Genomic DNA, 11,303 nt, shown 5'->3' on the forward strand with positions numbered 1-11,303 from the left:
GCACAAAAATAACATACACATAACCTGTGTATAAAATCATTCTCTCGATACATAACATTCATATCAATTGGTGGAAATTATCATGTCCACATAATTCAATGGTGGCAATTATCATGTCCACATATTTCAATGGTGGCAATTATCATGTCCACATAATTCAACGGTGGCAATTATCATGTCCACATAATTCAACAATAATCCGCAGAACTTCTGTCTACATAATAATTCATTCGAGGAATGTTTTGCTTGTGTCTATCTCGTCAAACATTTATAAAAGCATTTCATGTATTCACAGTTCAAAATATATTTCAAAAACATTTAATAAAGCAGTTGTAAAAACAGCGCATGTATTCTCAGTCCCAAAAATATAAAGAGTAAAAGGGAGCAAATGAAACTCACACATATAAATATTGTAAATCAGTTAATAAAGCATTTGCATGTATTCTCAGCCTAAAAATGTAATAAGTAAAAAGGGAGCAAATGAAACTCATGCATATAACTATTGTAAAACAGTTAATAAAGCATTTGCATGTATTCTCAGCCCAAAAACGTAAAGAGTAAAAAGCGCAAATGAAACTCACCAAGACTGTATTTTGTAGTAAAAATACATATGACGACATTGAACAAAAGTAGGGTTGGCCTCGGATTCACGAACCTATATCAGTTATATATATATTAATACATATAATTGTATTTGAACAAATCTACATATTATTAGTGATATAATTGCTATTTTAGTTATGTGTTTCATTAATAATCTAATTAATTACATTTATTAAAATTTATTATAAAAGTATAGTTATGTTATGTGTAGTAAATATGGTTTCATATAACTAATAGTTATTTGAATAAAATAATATTGTTAATAATAATAATAGAAAGTTGTTTTATTTTACAACAACAACAATAATAATAATAATAATAATAATAATAATAATAATAATAATAATAATAATAATAATAATAATAATAATAATAATAGTTTTTATGATAGTAATATTAATACTAGTATTAGTAACAATAATAATAATAATAATAATAATAATAATAATAATAATAATAATAATAATAATAATAATAATAATAATAATAATAATAATAATAATAATAATATCAAAATAATAACATTAAATACAAAATAATAATAATAATAATAATAATATTAATAATAATAATAATAATAATAATAATAATAATAATAATAATAATAATAATACTAATAATAATAATTTTTCTAATAATGATAATAATAATAAAAATGATACTTTTAATAAACATGATAGTTTTTATTAAGGATAATAATAATAATAATAATAATAATAATAATAATAATAATAATAATAATAATAATAATAATAATAATAATAATAATAATAATAATAATAATAATAATAATAATAATAGAAATGATAATAATAACAAATAAACTACCTCACAAAGAGAGATTTCCAAAAAAAATATAGCTGCCCTTGCCCAAGTTCGAACCCATGACCTCTCGTTCCACACAAACACCCTTAACCATCTAATCTATAACATTTTTCTATTTTTTTATGATTCTGTTTTCTTTTAACCCATGATTATCATAACCATATCTCATTACCATCCATTATTTTCAAGCTTTTATCATAACCTAATCTAATCATCTTTTCATCATGTATCAAAACTTTTAATCATCGTGATCATCATCATTCTCCTATACCATCATCATCATCATCATCATCATATATCATCATCATTATTCGAATTTCAGTCAGACAAAGAACCACGAACAGAAACATATCTATACTCGGTTTTTATAGAATGATTTTTGTAACACAGGCCCAATAATAAGGCTAATGGCATTCGGCCCAAGTAGAAATACAATTCCATGGCCCATCAGAAAAAGTAATTTAGTTAGCCCTCGTAAAATAAAAAAATGGATGTTGCAAAGCTTCGGTCCATGCGGCAACCGAAAACCCAATAACATAAGTAAATTTAATTACTCGGTATTGTGGAGGTGGGGTGCGTCAGATAATGGAGACAACAAACACATCTAAATCATTGTTATCTTATCATCATTCCTTTATCATCCTCATTATCTTTCTGTTGTTTCATCCACGTCATCGAAACAGATACAGCAATATTTGGGTTGGTTTGGTTAAAACAGAAACAGAAAAGTTAATTGATTGAATGGTTTCTTGAGTGGGTTCTTGGCTCAAAAGCCCAAATGATCATAAGGCCCAAAGAAGATTGTGAGATGGCGATGTAAAACAAAAAAAAAATGAATGGCAGTTCCATGAATTAAACAACTGTTTGGTCAAAAGGAAAATTAGAAACATGTGGTCCATCAATTAATTTAATTCGGTTACTTTAATCGAATGGGGTTATCAATAATTTCCATTGTCTTCCAATAGAAAGTTGTAGCTTTTTATAATTGGCAATATAAGTGGTTGCAAGAATAATTATGCCCTCCTCATCCCATCTTCATTAAGCCAACGGTATTATCATGTGATTATCATAATAAAAATCAAAACAAAAAACGAGTAGTTGTAGCAGATTTTGATGAACATGGTGGTGATTGAGTTGTGGAAAGTGGGTTTCAAGTGGTGTTCGACTTTAATTAGAAACAGAAAGTAACACTAACTATAAAAGTGATGGTTTGATTAAAACCGAAAAGTGAAAGATTGAAACGCGAAGGTAATCAAGGTTGTAGGGTGGCGATGGGTTTAGCTTTGGTGATTTCATGGTCATAAATAGTAGCATAACTTGTAGTAGCAATGATCTTAAGGTTTCACGGTTATGTGGTGGTTTACGTGATGAAGCTTGATGGTGGTGGTTTCCGAAGGTGGGAGGTTGATTGAGACTTGAAGTGGTGGCGTTGTGGTGGATGATTGTGATGTTTGGTGATCGTAGAAAACGAGCAAGAGATGGTGTTTGTGGGGTTTGATCAATGAAGATGGCTCATGGTGGTTTTCGACTACATCAAGGAAATGACAATAACAACTAGCAGTCAAATTGATGATGATTTTTGGTGGGTTAATGAAGGTGATTGAATCTCTATGTTTTTCCTTCGAATTATGTTATCAAAAGATTATATTGAAGTTATTAGATACATTCACAGCTGTCATGACTCAATTAACAGTTGTTTACTAGTTTGATTGGTACGATTCGAATAAAGCAATCAGAAGAGTATAAAACATAAAGACAATTGACTCTAACAGAATTCGTCTGCTTATGTGACTAATTGTGAGGATTCGTACCAGGTTGTAGTTAATAAATAATTTACATAATAGTTTGATGATGAGTTTGGGTTTTTAGTTCTCGTAGCAATATTAGAGACAGCATCCAAAACTAATCCCAAGATGATAGTAACATGTAACAACTTTTGATATTTACTTGCATACTTTCGTTTAAAATAAGTATAATATTAATATTATTAATATAAATATTAATAATAATAGAAATATTAATATTACTAATACTACTAATAATAATAATAATAAAAATAATATAAGTAATAATAATATAATGATCACAAAATAAGGATTTTAATAATAATTAAAAATAATACCAATAATACTTTTAATATTATTATTTATATTAATATTAATTATTATTAATGATAATAATAATACTAGTTATAATATAATAATTTATACATAACAAATTTTATATATTATTATCTCATATTAGAATTAATAATATTAATTATACTAATATTGATATTAATAGTAATAATAAAAGTATTAATAACATTACTATAACAATTATATTTTCAACTTGCATTTAATATGTTAATATTACATATTATTAATTATGTATAATTTATTAGATATATATATATATATATATATATATATATATATATATATATATATATATATATATATATATATATATATATATATATATATATATATATATATATATATATATAATATGTAATAGTGAAACTTTATATATGTATATATATTCTAATATACATATCATAATATTTATTTATAGAATTCATATTCATTTATATATATAGTTTTATTTTAACAATCTCTCTATTACTTTGTATATTATTTTACATGCTCATTTCTAATGATTAAATTATATCTTATTATTTCAATTTATTATATATACTTTTGTTTGCATATATTTATATACACATATACATATATACATTTATCTAAAATCAATTGTTCGTGAATCGTTGGGAATAGTCAAAGGGTATTTGATTACATGAATATAGTTTCAAAGCTTTCGAGACTTAATATTACAGACTTTGCTTATCGTGTCGGAATTATATAAAGATTAGAGTTTAAATTTGGTAGGAAATTCCCGGGTCATCACAATACCTACCCGTTAAAGAAATTTCGTCCCCGAAATTTGATAGAAGTCGTCATGGATAACAATAAGAATGTTTTCATGACAAATATGAGTTGATAAATAGGGTTTTATCATCATTGAGTAATATGGATAAAACCATTTGATTTTTGTGAAGAGTACAATTGAAGCTATCACCAAAGAGTGAAATGAGTAGGTATAGATTCGTCGTATCTTTTGACATAGATAGGATTGATTTCCCAAGTTCAAGAGATTTGGAGAAAATCTTCGTAATAAGATTCGATTATTCGATAATCAAGGGAATTAGGATCCGGTTTAAATGCGATCATCTGTTTTGATTGCTCTGTCGGATATTTTACTATACATCCACTCCCTTCTTTTACTTATTTTCCATATCTCATATCTTCTATTCTTTTCTCCTCAATTCATACTTTGAAGCATTCGTTAATATGCCCCATCCCGTTCTGATCCTTGATATACTCTTAACTTTCATATCTGTCATTCTTCTCTTTCATCTACCACCGGAGGATTTTATTTACTTTTACTATTACCTTGGGGTTATAGTGTTATTAATTTTCTCGTGCCTTTACGTGGCAATACGTATTGATATGCACGGTTTGTAATTTATGTGTTGTTGTCGAGCTTTATATTTTCTTTTATATTCAAGGGTTCCATACTTTTGTCTCCTCTTCCCAACTACAAGTCAAGCGAATAATGGTCCGGAATTCGTAGGTATGGATTTTGAAATGAACATAGTTAATGTTTTAAGAAGAAAATCGTAATGGCACGAATCTTGATTTGGTAAATTACCAGAATATTCGAAAAGATAGAACTATCAAGAAGATATGTTCTTAATATGTTTAGAGATTGAGTAGAATGCAAGAGTCGTGTAAATGGCACATGATGATGGTATGTTCTGTGAATCATCACGTTCTATTAGAAACTCAGCATGAATTACTGTAATATAATCACGTTGATCAAGTGTCATTATATTATACTAACTCATGCATTAGTTCCCAACACTACTTCAAAAACATTCATATTTTAAATTCGAAGGTTCGCAGAAAATGGAAACTAAAACAGTTTCCTTTTATGATATAATACGGATCGCGTAGAGAGATAATTAATATCAAACGAGAATATTTATGAAGATATCTTCAGAAATATTGAGGATATTTATAATGAAAGATACGATGCTATCTTAGGATTTCAGAATCAAATTGTGATGAAAAAATTCATTCACGATGATTTAGAGTGGTTAAGGAGGAAGGTATTCGCAAAAGATTTCATCAGAAACAGAATCATCTGGATTTTTTATGTACAAGTTTAGTCCTTGTAATTTGTTTAGAGTCTCCTTCATGGTTTGCTCAATCCGGTTTCCAGTTCCAACTTTTCTGAGCTTTGCCAAAATACTATTCTTTATCTTTATACCTTCGACGGTTAAGGTCGTGTATAGTTTTTGCTGCTGTATTCAGCTTGTACAGTTTTTGCTGCTGTATTCAGCTTTTTCAGAATTTGGAGTATTGATTTGCAAACCGGGTGCTTTTCAAAATTTCAGAGTGGAAGATCATAATTCCAAGAGATAAGGGTTACATGTATACTTATAATTGTTGATGTAGACGTGCTGCGAGATTTCAAAATACTGATTGTTGATTCTCGATAATTGATATGGCAATTCTCGTTACAAGATGCGGACGAGTATATGATAGGGTTTTAATGAGCAATTATAATGGTTCTTCAGAGAGACTTAAGTCAATGGGTAATGAAGTTGCTGGTAAGTTTACTACTAACGTGGTGGAATATAAACTATTCTTCGGTAATGATGACGAAAGGCAAACTCGTATATCAAGGGTATAATAAAGCTAATTCGAATAAAAATCGAAGTTGATTTGCTGAAGCTGTCACAAAATTGGCTAATTTGAAAAGAAATGGTGTTGTTATTTTCGAAAATAACAATGCCAAAGAAGCTAGCACAGATACTTGTTAAACATTTATACAGGTTCCGAGAATTTTTCAGGTGCATAACTATATGCGTAAATCTTTTCTTCCATAGATGAAGTGCGGTTGATTCATCCTCCCGATTGAGGTGTTTTCAAGAATCACGAAAGGTTTGAACGCAGATTGTAATCGTCAAGATACAAATGAGGTTTAAGATGAAAATCAAGTGGCAAACTTGAAGAATTGTTTAGTTTCATATGTTATAATCAATATTTTAATTCGTTTTAATTGTCCACTGTTGGTAGTCCTCAGTTGATTAGTCCACAGTTAGCTAGGAACAGTTAGCTAGGATTTTGTTAGCGTGGATTCTTAACACAATTTTTCATAGTTAATTTGTTTGTTTCTAATAAATTTTATTCCGTCAAATTTTTTTCTTCATTATGCCACTTGTTGGATTCTGATAGGTCAAAATCCAAATATGAAATTTGAATGGAAATGGTTATTCTGTGGTGAATGGATTCATATATCTGTGGATGTAAGTAGGATAGGAAATGACTGTTGAATCAGATTTGAAGAATGTACAATGTAACTTATTAATGTGAAATCTTAAATGTTTCTCGGGTATTACCTACCCGTTAAAATATTTTCATCATTAACAGTTTGTATGAAAGAATTTTTAATCACAATCTTTATGAAAATATATATACATATATATTTTCTCCAGATGTAATTATGGATTGAATGAGTCAAAATAATATTAGACTCATTTGTTTTTCGATTTGAGCTAGAATAAGTAATCTCTAAAACTATTAGGATCCACATATTCTTCGCAGAATATCAATGAAGTTATGGATCAATACTTCATCGATAATTATTAGGATCCACATATTCTTCGCAGAATATTAATGAAGTTATCGATCAATACTTCATCGTTCATTACTGTTGGTACTCCCTGGTATCTATGGTGCGTATGATGTTGATGTTCGTGGGTCAGATTGTGATGTTGAGGTGTGGGATGTGGATGTTGTTGTTGGTGGTACTGATGCTGTCGGTACTATTGTTGGTGGTACCGTTGGTGCTGGTGATGTTGCTGAAGCTGGTAAGTTTTTCACCATATTCTCCAAATTGATTACTCGAGCGCAAAGTTCGTTGACTTCTTATATTATTCCGGGATGATTGTCAGTCGTAACAAACAAATGAATAAGGTTTAAAATTTTAGATAGAATCTAATCGTGGCGAGGTATTCGGGAAATGAGTATGAAAATGGTGGTTCTAATAGGTTCACCGGCAAGTGCTTCAGGTTCTTCACCAAGAGGTGAATTCGGTTGGTGGAAAGGATCGCCTTCTTTTCGTCTCATTGATTAAGTTGACTACGAACTCAGCCCCAATTCATCTAGAATTGACAATGGCTGATTGGTTGATTCATTCTAGTTACACTGCTTTCGGAGCTCGAGTGGAAATCCATATCAGAATCCGACGGACTTGAACTAGTGGTGGGTTCCATTGCGTACGATTGAATAAAAGATTTTTCGATATGAAATGATTTTCGGATATCGGATGATATTCTAATTACACAGAATACCTAATACTTATATATAGTACAGAAGATTCCGTAGATTAAGGAGGAAATTAAAGAGATGTGTCAGACAAGGTTTAATGTGATGGGATATGAATTTGTCTGTACACCATCTATGCAATAATTGTAATAAGACGCATCGAGACTGAAAATGATGATAGATATTTTTCTACATGGAATGATATGCAAAACTTTTAATATGCAGACCAGGTTCAAGTCCAGACTCATTAATGTAACCTAACAACTTCTAGGTCGAAGTCCAGACTCACTAATGCATCCTAACAACTACCTGTTAGACACACTAATGCAGACCTGGTTCGCTAAGACCACTGCTCTGATACCACATGTCATACCCCGTCCTAATCCGTCCGGACGAAGTCACCAACATCTGGTTCCATTGCGATGATCGACTCCAAATAATGTCTTTACAATGAGCAAATGCACAGAGGAAGATTTCTTTCATACCTGAGAATAAACATGCTTTCAAGTGTCAACCAAAAGGTTGGTGAGTTCATAAGTTTATCATAAAACAATAAAAATTCTGTAATTTTGATAGACCACAAGATTTAAATCCTGCATGGTACAAATGGGCCCGAATCCTATACCCACCTGTAATGTACATGCGATATCTTTTAAATACAGTACACCTTTCTCGTGTACGAAATCATCTTTCATAAATCTTAGTAACAGTACACATATCTTGTGCACAAAAATAACATACACATAACCTGTGTATAAAATCATTCTCTCGATACATAACATTCATATCAATTGGTGGCAATTATCATGTCCACATAATTCAATGGTGGCAATTATCATGTCCACATATTTCAATGGTGGCAATTATCATGTCCACATAATTCAACGGTGGCAATTATCATGTCCACATAATTCAACGGTGGCAATTATCATGTCCACATAATTCAACAATAATCCGCAGAACTTCTGTCTGCATAATTATTCATTCGAGGAATGTTTTTCTTGTGTCTATCTCGTCAAACATTTATAAAAGCATTTCATGTATTCGCAGTTCAAAATATATTTCAAAAGCATTTAATAAAGCAGTTGTAAAAACAGCGCATGTATTCTCAGTCCCAAAAATATAAAGAGTAAAAGGGAGCAAATGAAACTCACACATATAAATATTGTAAATCAGTTAATAAAGCATTTGCATGTATTCTCAGCCCAAAAATGTAATAAGTAAAAAGGGAGCAAATGAAACTCACGCATATAAGTATTGTAAAACAGTTAATAAAGCATTTGCATGTATTCTCAGCCCAAAAACGTAAAGAGTAAAAAGGGCAAATGAAACTCACCAAGACTGTATTTTGTAGTAAAAATACATATGACGACATTGAACAAAAGTAGGGTTGGCCTCGAATTCACGAACCTATATCAGTTATATATATATTAATACATATAATTGTATTTGAACAAATCTACATATTATTAGTGATATAATTGTTATTTTAGTTATGTGTTTAATTAATAATCTAATTAATTACATTTATTAATATTTATTATAAAAGTATAGTTATGTTATATGTAGTAAATATGGTTTCATATAACTAATAGTTATTTGAATAAAATAATATTGTTAATAATAATAATAGAAAGTTGTTTTATTTTACAACAATAATAATAATAATAATAATAATAATAGTTTTTATGATAGTAATATTGATACTAGTATTAGTAACAACAACAACAATAATAATAATAATAATAATAATAATAATAATAATAATAATAATAATAATAATAATAATAATAATAATAATAATAATAATAATAATAATAATAATAATAATAATAATAATAATAATAATAATAATAATATAAAAATAATAACATTAATGTCAAAATAATAATAATAATAATAAAAATAATAATAATAATAATAATAATAATAATAATAATAATAATAATAATAATAATAATAATTTTGATAAAAATGATAATTTTTCTAATAATGATAATAATAATAAAAATGATACTTTTAATAAACATGATAGTTTTTATTAAGGATTATACTACTACTACTACTACTAATAATAATAATAATAATAATAATAATAATAATAATAATAATAATAATAATAATAATAATAATAATAATAATAATAATAATAATAATAATAATAATAATAATAATAATAATAATAATAATAATAATAATAATAATAATAATAATAATAATAATAACAAATAAACTACCTCACAAAGAGAGATTTCCAAAAAAAATATAGCTGCCCTTGCCCAAGTTCGAACCCATGACCTCTCGTTCCACACAAACACCCTTAACCATCTAATTTATCACGTTTTTCTATTTTTTTTTTTATGATTCTGTTTTCTTTTAACCCATGATTATCATAACCATATCTCATTACCATTCATTATTATCAAGCTTTTATCATAACCTAATCTAATCATCTTTTCATCATGTATCATAACTTTTAATCATCGTGATCATCATCATTCTCCTATACCGTCATCATCATCATATATCATCATCATTATTCGAATTTCAGTCAGACAAAGAACCACGAACAGAAACATATCTATACTCAATTTTTATAGAATGATTTTTGTGACACAGGCCCAATAATAAGGCTAATGGCATTCGGCCCAAGTAGAAATACAATTCCATGGCCCATCAGAAAAAGTAATTTATTTAGCCCTCGTAAAATAAAAAAATGGATGTTGCAAAGCTTCGGTCCATGCTGCAACCGAAAACCCAATAACATAAGTAAATTTAATTACTCAGTATTGTGGAGGTGGGGTGCGTCAGATAATGGAGACAAAAAACACATCTCAATCATTGTTATCTTATCATCATTCCTTTATCATCCTCATTATCTTTCTGTTGTTTCATCCACGTCATCGAAACAGATACAGCAATATTTGGGTTGGTTTGGTTAAAACAGAAACAGAAAAGTTAATTGATCGAATGGTTTCTTGAGTGGGTTCTTGGCTCAAAAGCCCAAATGATAATAAGGCCCAAAGAAGATTGTGAGATGGCGATGTAAAACAAAAAAAACGAATGGCAGTTCCATGAATTAAATAAGTGTTTGGTCAAAAGGAAAATTAGAAACATGTGGTCCATCAATTAATTTAATTCGGTTACTTTAATCGAATGGGGTTATCAATAATTTCCATTGTCTGCTAATAGAAAGTTGTAGCTTTTTATAATTGGAAATATAAGTGGATGCAAGAATAATTACGCCCTCCTCATCCCATCTTCATTAAACCAACGGTATTATCATGTGATTATCATAATAAAAATCAAAACAAAACACGAGTAGTTGTAGCAGATTTTGATGAACATGGTGGTGATTGAGTTGTGGAAAGTGGGTTTCAAGTGGTGTTTGACTTTAATTAGAAACAGAAAGTAACACTAACTATAAAAGTGATGGTTTGATTAAAACCGAAAAGTGAAAGATTGAAACGCGAAGGTAATCAAGGTTGTAGGGTGGCG

This window comes from Rutidosis leptorrhynchoides, chromosome 4 (assembly GCF_046630445.1).
Source record: "Rutidosis leptorrhynchoides isolate AG116_Rl617_1_P2 chromosome 4, CSIRO_AGI_Rlap_v1, whole genome shotgun sequence".
In the NCBI taxonomy this organism is placed as follows: Eukaryota; Viridiplantae; Streptophyta; class Magnoliopsida; order Asterales; family Asteraceae; genus Rutidosis; species Rutidosis leptorrhynchoides.